The sequence below is a fragment of the Buceros rhinoceros genome, unplaced genomic scaffold (assembly GCF_000710305.1).
Source record: "Buceros rhinoceros silvestris isolate BGI_N320 unplaced genomic scaffold, ASM71030v1 scaffold219, whole genome shotgun sequence".
In the NCBI taxonomy this organism is placed as follows: domain Eukaryota; kingdom Metazoa; phylum Chordata; class Aves; order Bucerotiformes; family Bucerotidae; genus Buceros; species Buceros rhinoceros.
The window spans coordinates 24,196-35,660 of record NW_010430669.1 but is presented as its reverse complement, the minus strand read 5'-3'; positions in this window follow the sequence as shown (position 1 = coordinate 35,660).

The window sequence follows — 11,465 nt, the reverse complement described above, 5'->3', positions numbered from 1 at the left end:
TCAACAGATGGGCTCGGGAGAACGTCACTAGTGAGCTGGAAGGATCTGAAACGCGGGGAAATGATGCTGATTTCAGATAAAAGGCTGTGTTGGTACTACAGATGGCTCTGAGTTCGAGGCAGCTCCGGAACTTGCAATGATAGAGGCTCCTGCAGCCAAAATAATTCTCAAAAGCTCATTTCCCTTTCAGCAGTTGCTTTTCATGAGCATGACAAGCAGGAGTTGAATGTGGTGACTCCTGCAAACGGCCAATCTGTCCACGTCTAAGTGCTTTGTGCCTCTGAAACTCAGCCAGGAGGAAAACTTGGGATTTTAAAGCACAAGATCCATCTGCCCCCTGATTAGAGCACCCCAGAGTGGAGGGACACAAGTTGGAGGGACACAAGTAGGTGCCATCCACACTCCTTCATCTTTCCCAGTCCCTGTGACAGCCAGTCAGGGGTGCTAAAATCACAGACACCTTTTTGGGGGGACAGCCTTGGGAGTGTGCAGCAGCTCACAGGCAGTTGTGGAGGGTGGGGGAGTGATCAGCCTCCCCTCATGCCTGGTTGAGGTCTGCCAGCACTGGACTGGCAGCAGCTGGAGTGGCAGCAGCGATCAAAGCAGACAGGCTAGTCCTGTCTAGCCGGCTTTTCCTGGGAGCCCCAGTCTGTGCTCTCGCCTCATCTCACCTAAAGACCCTGTGAGCCCCTGCTGCCCCCTTCTCTGAGCAAACAGCAAGAGCCACCCCACTGGGTGAGGACTCAGACCTGCCCTGTGTTCCGGATCCCTGCACCTCTCAGAGAGGCCCCATGCCACATTGTTTACGTTTCCTTCATTTCCTGCTTTCCAGTTAGTTGCTGTCTCCCAGACAGGAGGAGAAAACCCCGTCCCCGGGAGCTGCGCAGAGCTGTAGGTAGCTCAGACCACGCAGTCTCGCGGGAGCAGTTTGCAGGGGCACTGATGGGGACACATGCCTGGGTGTCACAGCCCATAGCAGAGCAGGTCCTCCACGTAGAGGTGGACAGAGAGACAGCAGGACAACAAAGAGCCATGCAGGCAGGCAGACCCCTCCTTGTACATGTACGTTGTGTGTTGCAGCTGGACAGACAGACAGGTAAATACACGCTGCAGATGAAGAGAAAGGTCCACGTGAACACATGTGTGCACGCTGTGTGTTCCTGCCGGGCACATGCAAGCCACCAGAACACACACACACACACGCCCGTTGTGAGCTGCCGACTAAGCTGACGTGTTCTGCCCTTCACCTCCTGCCTTTATGTCCCTCCAACCACAAAGAATGAATAAGATACCTCTGTCCCCAGCCTGCTGCTGTGTTTGGTGACATACCTGCCACCCAGTTCACGCTACCTGAGCATGTGCCTGTTTGCTGACAGCCCCTGCCACCCCCAGTGCTCAGACTCACATCCTGGCTGGGGCCCAAAGACCTGTCTCTCACTCTCCTAACCACATCCCTCACTTTTCTGCTCCACATCACGGGGTACGCTCAGCAGAGCCCACTTCAGTCTGCGCTTCCTCAGGGCTGCCTTGCTCACAGCCGTCACTCACAATGTACAGTCTTCTCCTCAGCACACAGCAGTAACGAGGGGGACTGTATTTCCCCTCATCCCCAAGACAGTTAAATTTCAGCCCATTCTAATTTAGCTCTTCTCTCTGATCGTCATTTACTGAAGGAAACAATGAAGAACACAGGGACCACTTCAGAAAGAGGGGTGATGGTCTTCTTATGCACTGGACTTAACACAGCAGGGTCTGGTGATTCGTAGCCTTGCTACGTGTAAAGAAACTGGACTATGGTAGAGAGGTGCCAGACCCTTCAGGAGCCTCAGTGAAAGCAGGTGGTCCCCTGGTGCTGGACATGATACGATGTTGGTGAGGAAACCTTACTGCTTGCTGAGCTGCATTTTGGTTGATGTGTAGCATCATCTCCAGGGTCTGATTCTTGCAGACCCATAGGGAAAAGAGAGGGGCAATAGACCCTCCATGATCCCTGTAAAACTCCAGCAAAAGTATTAGAGAGGAGGGAACCAAAAACTTAAGCATCTCTAACTGAAAAATCATCAGCAGTGAGTTGCTTGGCCCTTTCAAGCAAAGAGCATGGAGCGCCTTTGGGCGCTTCACCTACTCGGCACAAGGCTGCTGAGACCTTTATGTGTACGATGAGCTTGGCTTAAATGGAGATGTCCCTGTGCTGCATACTGTACAAACACTTTGCAGTGAGGCTGAAAGACCTTGGGAAAGTACCCGTACCCTGTATTTCTGACGGTGCGCTCTGTCACTGGAAGGCTGGGAGAGCTTCCGTGCTGACAGATGAAATAGGGATTTTAATAGCCCCGAGAGCCTCTGGTCCAGCACAGCTCACATCGGGGCATCTCTCCCCCATCGCTGCAGCGCTGTGTTGTTTGGCATTGGGTTCTGTGGGCCATCAGCCTGGCCTGGGTGGGTACAAGCAGCGTGGGATGGAGCATGGGTCTCTTGCAGCCCTCGCCTTGTGTTTTGCCAATCTAAGCACTCTGAGTGTTTTATCTCAGGTGATGGTGACTTCTGGTACTGACATAGCCAACCTACATCTCGTTTCATGGCCATGTGATGATTTACTCATGCATACACTCTGTAAAGGCATCAGAACAGTAAAACGAGGAGAGAACAGCTGGAGCTGACTCACACGTTACTGGGCACCTCAGTCATACCACTCTCCCAGCCTGGTAAAGGCAGGCTGTTACAACGAGCCCCAGAGCCATTGGCTGTGTTTGTATTTGTAACCCAGCGAGGCCAGGACAGGGCCCCAGCTCTGGCACAGGGTTGTGCCCATCAGTAACGAGCTAAAAATAGCACTCATTGCCCAGCTGAGCTTTGAGGGCATCCAGAGCCCGCTGGGGCTGAGTGCTTTGTTGCTATCGCTCCTCAAGCACGGCCCACAGCAGCTACCTGCAGCAGCACATTTAACAGAGGGGCTGCAGGGCTGGGGGTGATTCCCAGCCGAACAGAAGGCTGGATGATCGCCCAGTAGTCCTTGTCAACGTATACGGTTCCCATCACTTGCCTGATTTTTTTTTTCCTTCTCGGTTCTAAAATATTGGAACTGATGAGGAAGTAGGAAACCAGAAAATGGAACCGGTATCTGTCACCTTCATAGAATCACAGAATCACAGAATCATCATCCGGCCGGAAGAGACCTCAAAGATCATCGAGTCCAACCGTTACCCTTACACTGCCTGTGGCCAGAGGTGAAGGGTCTGACCTGCAGAGCACAGCCCCAGGACATGACAGTGAGTCAGGGAAATGCTTCTGCCTCCTTGCACCACTGCCTGGAAGCATCCCCCTTCCCATACCAGCTTACACCAGGAATGTTCTGAATGAGTAAGTTCTGAAAATATCCAGGCCCCCAGACTTCCCCAGCCTCTGTGCAGGACTGCTAAATCTCATGATTGACTCAGCCTGGTGGAAAGGCAATTCCACTCTTCCCTAAAAATAGACCAAGTGGTTCATCCTCTCAACATAGCCCAGCACTCGGCGATAAAACCAGCTGCCAGAGACCACGGGGAGGCAGTGAACAGGTCTGGAGCAGAGCAGGGCTCCTTGTAGGATACGCTACGGGCTGCAGAGCTCTGAGTTTCAAGTAGATTTTCCACTGGGGCTGGCTACGGTGTGACACAGCTGCTGGAACTACCGAGACCTCCCCGTAAGTAATTTTGGGGTAGATTAGAGTGGGGTGAAGTATGGCATGAATATGAACCTCAGACTGATGCTAAAATGAGGGGCAAATGAGGATGACTAGTGCCTCGTGCTATGAAAGTGACGTTGCAGCTCGTGGAGAGCCATGGATTTCATTGTGTTGGCTCCAGAGCTGGGTAAATCCCACCCTCTGCTGCAGAAGTTGATGTCTCTGTGTTCCACAGATGGTGGCTTTGGTCTGGTTCAGTACCATCTTCTAGGGTGCTTGAGCATGTGGAAGGCAGCAGCAGAGCACTGTACATGTGTGCTCTTCCCCTGTCCTGAATATGGATGTGCCTAGCTTTGAGGCTTAGATTTATGGTGCCAGATCTCAGTGTCTCACTGTCTCCCCCCAAAATGCTGCGACTTACCGTGACTCCGGTCACTGTGACCAGCAACAGGGGCAAGAATTCTTACAGGATTTGGGTGAGCCAGAGGGATGCTGGGGGTGGAGAGGACATCTTCCAGAGCAAAACTGTTCAGAACTGGTGAGCAGTGGGCAGCAAGATGTGGACGGTTCAGAGGGAAACAAGCTTTGCTTCATCTTACATCCCCAGGAAACAGGAGCCAGAGTAGGGTTACTTAAGCAGGGAATTTTTTTCCCTCCCTTCTCTCTCCTGGTCTCCAAGAAGGGCTGAGGAATGTGTTTGTGACCCTGAGCCAAGTGAAGGGTGTCAGGATCCTGTTGGGTTAGCAGCATTACTGTGGCTGTATCACTCCCTATCTGTGCTCACATCGGGCAAGGAGCTCCAAAACCTGCACTGCCCTGTAAGGCAGAGCAGAAATCTCCCCCGTGAGAGTGTGTGCATGTCGTCTCATACCTGATTATCCATCTGCCAAAGCCTTTTAGCTCTGAGGTCTGTGTTGTGCCAGCAGAAGAGAGCCAGGGCTGCAGATCCAGGTCCTGGTGCTTCCCCCCGTCCCTGTGTGAAGGGGCTGACCCGCCAGCCTGAGCTGACAGCAGTGGTTTTCTGCCCATGCATTTGACGGTGGTTAATGCTTCCTGCTGGGATACACATCCTGCTGATCGCTGTGAGAATTACAGAACTTCTTTAACTTGCCCCAGTTCCCTCCAGATCTGCTGTTTTCATCCAGATCTTTGCTGGAAAATAGGAGAAGTAGCTTCAGATTTTTATGAGAAAGAAGGGATTTAGGAAAGCGAGGTGGAGTTGGTGCCTCAGGTGCACCTATCACTTGATGAGCAGACAAAATATGAAAACCCGTGTTCTTCTCCAGGCAAAGTGGTAGATAATCCACTAGTGGCATTTAGGGGATCCAGCACGAGTGGAAATTCACAGGAACATTCTAAAAAGGCTGCTTTCCCCATGTGAAGAGATACAGTATTTTGCATCTCTTTGTGCCGAAAAGCTTCCCTTCTGGGGTAAACCAGGTGCGGATGCCCTAACCCTGTTGCTAAGAGGATGAAAATCCTTCTTTGGCACCAGGTAGAACCCCAAATCTGTGTCTGTGCGGGAATCTCTGCATTAACGACTAACTTGGTATTTTACTCTCTTAAAGCCAGCCAGTGCTCTCCTCCCCCGTGTTCTCACCGGCAGTTTGCCTCATTCAGAAACAAATGGAAGTGCTGGGGGAACTCAATAGCTACAGCTGCGTTGGGGTTTTCTCCTTACAGGAGACTGCTAATTTCTGCTTTGCTGTGGCTGTTTCTTCCAAAACAGTATCAAGTTGTCTTGGCTGCAGGTGATAAAGAGCTGCCGGCAGCATGGAAACACCATGATAGGAATAGAAAGCAAAGGCAGGGTCTCAGCAGCTCCTCAGAGCTGCGTGGTATCCACACAATGTCGTGGCGTAAACACTACGGCATGGCAAAGAAACGCTTAAAGAGGCACACCACAGCCCTCATCCGGCTGTGCGCTGTATCCCAGGCAGGATGGGGGGCCAGTGATGCTCGCAGGGCTGGTGCCTGCGCAGGCATTCCCAGGGTATCTCTACATGGCGGTTAGGGAGGGCTGCCCTTAAAAGGTCTGGTATTCATGGCATGTGAGAAGCCCTCTCCCCAGGCAGAGGTTATTCCAGTGGGTAGCTTGGTGTTGCTTTCCCTGGGGAAGGGGATTTTAGAGGGAGGAGAGCTGCTGTCATGGATGGTCATCCTGCATCGCGGTCTGCAAGGGCTGAGATGCTGCTCTACAGAAGGTAGAGCACGCAGAGGACATGGAGCCTGGCAGAGGAGATAGGGATAAAAATAGTCCTGATGCTGGCCAGCACTCAGGAATAGGTGAAACGGAGAAACAGGGAAATAAAAATAGCTCTTGTTGGATGTCGAGCAGGGGTGTTTATCACCACAGTGAAAAACCCATGTAAATAACAGATAAAGACATACTGGAGGGCACAAGAATGGTGTTGGTGTGAGCAGGGCGAGATACACGATCCCCTGCCCGTCAGAGCTGGATACCGAGATCCCAGGGGCACGCAGCCTGGGGGAGCGATTCATTAAACATTCTCGGCCTTATTAACCCCTTGTGAATAGCAGAGGAGCATGGAGAACATAGCGATGCTGAGCTGATAGCCGGGGCTGCACCCACCCTGTCTGGGTGCTCTGCATCCCAAAAGCGGGGAAGCCAACCTGGGTGATGTCGAAGGCCCTCTCCAAGAAAAGACAACCCCACAGCAGTTGGCCCACTCGGGAAGGCCACGTCCCCAGCCAGCAATGCCACTCGCAGCTGTCTCTCAGCAGAGCTTCTTGGCGGTTTTCAGTACCAGGAATAGAGTCCTCCACATTCCTGGATTTTTGCAAAGCTCAGAAATAGCCTCGAGCTGCCTCGGGGCAGATACTCAGCTCTGCCTGGTGCTAAATTTTCCTGACTCTTCTTGGGAGATTTTTAATTACCTGAGGGCTGTGATGTTGCTCCTGCAAATGAAAGTCCAGCTGATGCTAGGGAGCCAAAACTATTTGTCGAAGTGACTAAAGTTCATGAACCTTCAGTTTAGAGATGCTGGTCATGGTAAAGCAATCTGATTTTGAAACTCAAGTGCAGCAAACAAGACACCTTTCAGTAGCTGGTTTTTCCTTACCCCCTCCCACACCCTCAGATTTGCAAATGCAACTTTATACACATGTGAAATGTTAATTGTTTGGCTATAATTTAAAAGGCAATTCCTAAAGCATTGAATGATACTTTTAATCTGACTTTCTCTTCAACACAGCTGCTCTTTAGTTATGTTATTTTATTTTACTTCTTTGTTTATCACCTTTCTCTTGTTCTCTGGCGCTTTTCCTTTCAGCCCGTTTCCCACCCCAGAATTCATGTATCAGCTCTATGCACCAGAGCTGCTCAAGCGATTGCAGCATACGGCTTGCAGCTCTCGTTTTTAAAGGTCCATTTCTAGCCCATGTAGTTTTAACAGAAAGGTAACTTGGACTAAAACAGACAAAAAACAGGTGACTTCTTTTAAAAAATGAACATGTTTACAATTGCCACTCTCTTGCTTATTTGGCCAATCCATAGCAAAAAGAAAAAGCTTGAGTTTCAAATCCTCACTGTCCTTTGTAGAGCTGAAAATGAGAGAAAACAGTGCAGTTTGCAAACAGAGCAAAGTGTGACCCAGTGGGTCAGGAGGGAGTACCCGTGAGGATAAGCAGGATGTTTTAGAGCATCCCTGGTCCTCACTCTTTACTAGAGGCTGCCTGTAATTCCATTGATGCTCCCTGCTGCAGCCTTGTCCCTGCTTCTTTCCCCTTCCTTCGGGAAAAGCAGCCCATGACATTTTGGCATGTGCTAAAGCCTCAAGAGCAGGTCATGAGGCCAATGAGAAACAGCGAGAGATGTTCACCTCTGCCCAACCCTCACCCTCCCAGGACTACCCTACCCCACACACTCTTCACTGCAGCATCCCAGGACCACTCACCCTTTTGGCAGCCTCCAAACTGGAGCATCAGGGAGTCTGTCCCGCTTCCCACATCACCTTCAGTGTATGTCTCCTCCGCAGAGCTTCCCCATGGACCAGAGCTGCCAGAGCAGGGGCTGGGGACACAGATTTGAACCTCTCCCTGCTGACTGAGCACTCCCGATGGGCTGCCGGGCTCCTGGATTAAGAGGCAGCACTGGTTTTCCAGCCAGCTTTTATGGGTTCTCAACCAACCGTGCAAATTCCCCCAGCCCAGCCAAGAGGCGATGTCAGTATTTAGGAGACCCTTTTGTCAGGGGACCAGTCCTCTGCGGGGGAAAGCTGAGAGGAGGATGGGGCAGGTGTGATTCGCTACGTGCAGCTCCCGCATTTGAGTACAGAGGCATTTAGAAATGGGGTCCCCATCTGCAGGGATGGGCTTCCAGCTTCAGGAGGGGGACAGTGAGTTGCTGAGGTTTCACCAACATGCATGCCAGGGACAAGCGGATGCGAATGGGGACGCACGTCCAGCCACACCACTCAGCCTGAGTCAGGGGATTGAACTGGTAGTGACCACCCTACGACCTGTCCCAGGCACGGAGGAACAGCAGACGTGGCCCCAAATTCCTGGGAAACACTCAGCCTAGAGCACCACAAGCCCAAGAGCATTTTGATGTTTGTCGACCTCCATCCCCTTGGAAAAAAGGGTCCCTTTTACAGAATGAAGAAATCACCATTTTTCTGCCCTGACTTCCCCGGTGCTCAGAAGCTCCAGGACACAAGCTCCTTGGCTCCTACTGGCCTTTGAGTATTGGGGTTTGGGTCCTGCGCTGTGGGGTGTGCTGAACATCTCGCGGCACCTAAGTCGTGGCCCAGCCAAGAGGTGAGACAATATCCTGTCTGTGATCCATGGTATAGGACATGCCAGGTCCTGCAGCTGTCATGGCAAACCCACATGTGATCTGCAGAGGAGCAGAGGCAGGCAGTGGCTGAGCAGGTGATGGAGGATGCTGGATGCAGCTTGCTGGGATGGGGTGCTCTCTGGAACACCCCTCCCTTCAGCAAGTGATGGGGGAGGACAAGAGCCTGGGACAAGATTTATACTACAGCTTGTCTCCATCCCGTGCAAGCCCTGTGTGAGCTCCCAGGAGGTCTCAGGCCCCGTTGCACAAGCCCTGGTTCACGGACCGCTCTGGGGTGCCCACAGCAACACAAAGGGCTTTGCTTAGCAGCTGTATTTGCTCAGGGCGGCTGATTTTGGGAGCAAAGCCGATGACATGTGGTTGGCCAGGCGACCTGGCAGACTGGTGCTGAGCTTGCAGCTTCCTTTTTTAATAGGTGACTCAGGCGCTCGGTAGCTCACTGGGGTTAGTGGTGGGAGCCAGGCTGCAAAGGAGTGCCAGTGACTGAGGTGGTGGACACCAACAGGTGGGTAACGTGGTTTCTCTGTGGGATGAAGTGGTTTAAATAGAAAGCAGAGCAGGCCAGGGCTGCTGTGTTACTCATGAGATGGAGTTTTCTCGGGGGAAGGAGGGGGAAGGGGCTTTGTTAGTGATTTGTTTTCCACTTGTTGGGAGTTGGCTGTCAGACGTAATACGACTACAGTTCAAGAGACCTGTAATATGATCTGCAGCAGGAGACAGAGCAGTTGCCTGAGTTATGCACAATAACTGATGAGGAAGTGAGTGAATTTTTAGATTAACATTTAAGACTTTTTTTCCCCCAGTTGGCTTGTCTTTTCCCTCTATGTCTAGAAAGATCAGTGACTACCAGTGAATATGATTTTCCCCATTGCAAGTTTCCGGGTCCCACAGCCCTCCCTGCCCGCCTGGGGTGCAGCTTATTGGGCAGAGACCCTGTAAACTGAGCCCGGGCTGCACATATTTGGGGCAAGTGAAGAGCTAAAGAAACCCCGTCAGCTGCTCGCTATGGACAGTCCTGACATTGCAGCCCCTCACATGAAATGTGCACATTCATCCGGCGCCAGACTCTGGCATGCAGGACATTTTGCCGACAAACCCTGGCAGGGAGGATCACTCCCAGACCCTTCACTCAGACAGCAGCGCTGTCAGCCACTGGGTGGGACGGAAGGAGCGGTCCTCGGGAGCTCTTTTCTTCTATTTTAGCTCGCTGGAGATGCTTTAAAGTCTGAAGTATCAGATTAAAAATCCCTGGGGCCGCAGTCAGTGCTAATCAATCAGCACCACGCAGGATGCATCACTCAGTGCTGGAACGGATGCTGAATGTGCCAGCAGAGCCCTTTTGCTCGGCAAGGCAGAAGTGTGGAGCCCAGCACAGGTCTCAGACAGGACTTCCAAGCCCTTCATCTCATACACAACAAATAACAAGCTAAGCCCAGTCTGCATAACATCCTTTGGCATTGCTTTAGCATGCCCAGCTGGGAAGAACCCCCTCGCTCCCACGGGTTGCTGTGCAGTGGCATCGTGCTCCCGACTCTTCAGATGTCCTAGGTGCCTCTCGGACGCCGTTAGCTGCACTCAGCTTTCTTGTTAGCAGAATGAACTATTGTTCTTTCGCTCTTATCTGTAATTATCAGTTTAGAGGGTGGTAGCAGCCTGAGCTGCACAGAGCGACCAAACTTTCTGCAAATGCAGAGCCAGCCGCCCACCTGGTGGGTTTGAGCAGCCCCTATCGAGGGCAGGCAGTTTGTGAGAAACGATAAGCCAAGAGAGGGCTGGGCGCATCCTGTGCACTGCAAAAATGTCAAAAAAGAAGGAAGGAAAAAAAAGAAAACAAAGGCAGTGATAAGGAGAAGGCTTCCATGAAAGCCTTGTAGTTGATTATAATTATTAAAACAGAAGCCCTGTGGCCTTTAATCCACCCAAGCTAATGGATGAAGGACTAGGCAGCACTGAGGCTGTGCTATTTTCCGCGGCATGGATGGGAAATCTTCCTTCAGCTGCATTATTTGCTCTTGGCTGGAGGGTCACATTGCTCTTCTTCGTCCAGCATCTTGCCCTATGGCCCATGGGCCAAAACAAGTTCCATCAGCTCAGTGGTAATACCCATAGCCTGGGGTGGGAGGAGACCCCCTCTCTAGGACATGGGGATGCTTTCGCTAAGCACGTAGCATCAAGCTGGTTAAGCTTTGCAATGCTCGTGTCAGCCCAGATAGGGTCCCTGCCTTGCCGTGAAGAGCTCCCGTCTCCTAGATGGAGCTTTTAAGAGAGTTTTGTCAGTGTGGCCATGCCCTTGCCAAGGGCTTGTTCGTTTTCCCAACCAGAAAGGCTGCGAATCTGTGCTTGGTTTTCTTCCCGCTTCAAAGCTAGCAAGGATGACTCTCCCCAGCTCCCCCCAGTGCTCTTACTGGAAGGCTTTGCCAAACTCCATTACCTTGCAAGGAAGAAAGACTCTGTTCTCCAGCCTGACTGGACCCCTTTTGCCTTTCCAATAGGTAATTCAGCAATGTAGGAGAAAAGAAAGAGCTTCCCAGACAAGGTTTTTCAAAGCCCTCTGCAAAGCTTTCTGCAGCTATTTCAGCACATGCTTCAATCTCTTCTCACAGGGTACGGCCATAATGGGGAAAGGCCGTGAAACCCGCAGTGCCTTCGCTGGCAATGCCTTCGTTTCCCGTTTTTACAGAGTAGATCCCTTCAAATGCATTCCTCAAGCCTCCAAATGAAGGGAAAATCCCAGTGCAGCAGAGGGGCTTGTGTTAGCAGGTATCAGCCCCAGCTCCTCTAAAAAGAATCTCTCAGTGATGCCTTGACCCTCTCCTCCCCATTTCCAGGTTGCTGTTCATCTCAAAAAGCCAGGTATCTATTCAAAGTTTGGGGGCTTTTGAGTGGAGTGGAGATAAACTGATGCAATCAGGGGGTGGCTGAAACCTCACGGCCTCTCTTAAGATGCACCAAATCTGCCACAGCACTGTCACTGGCTGTAGA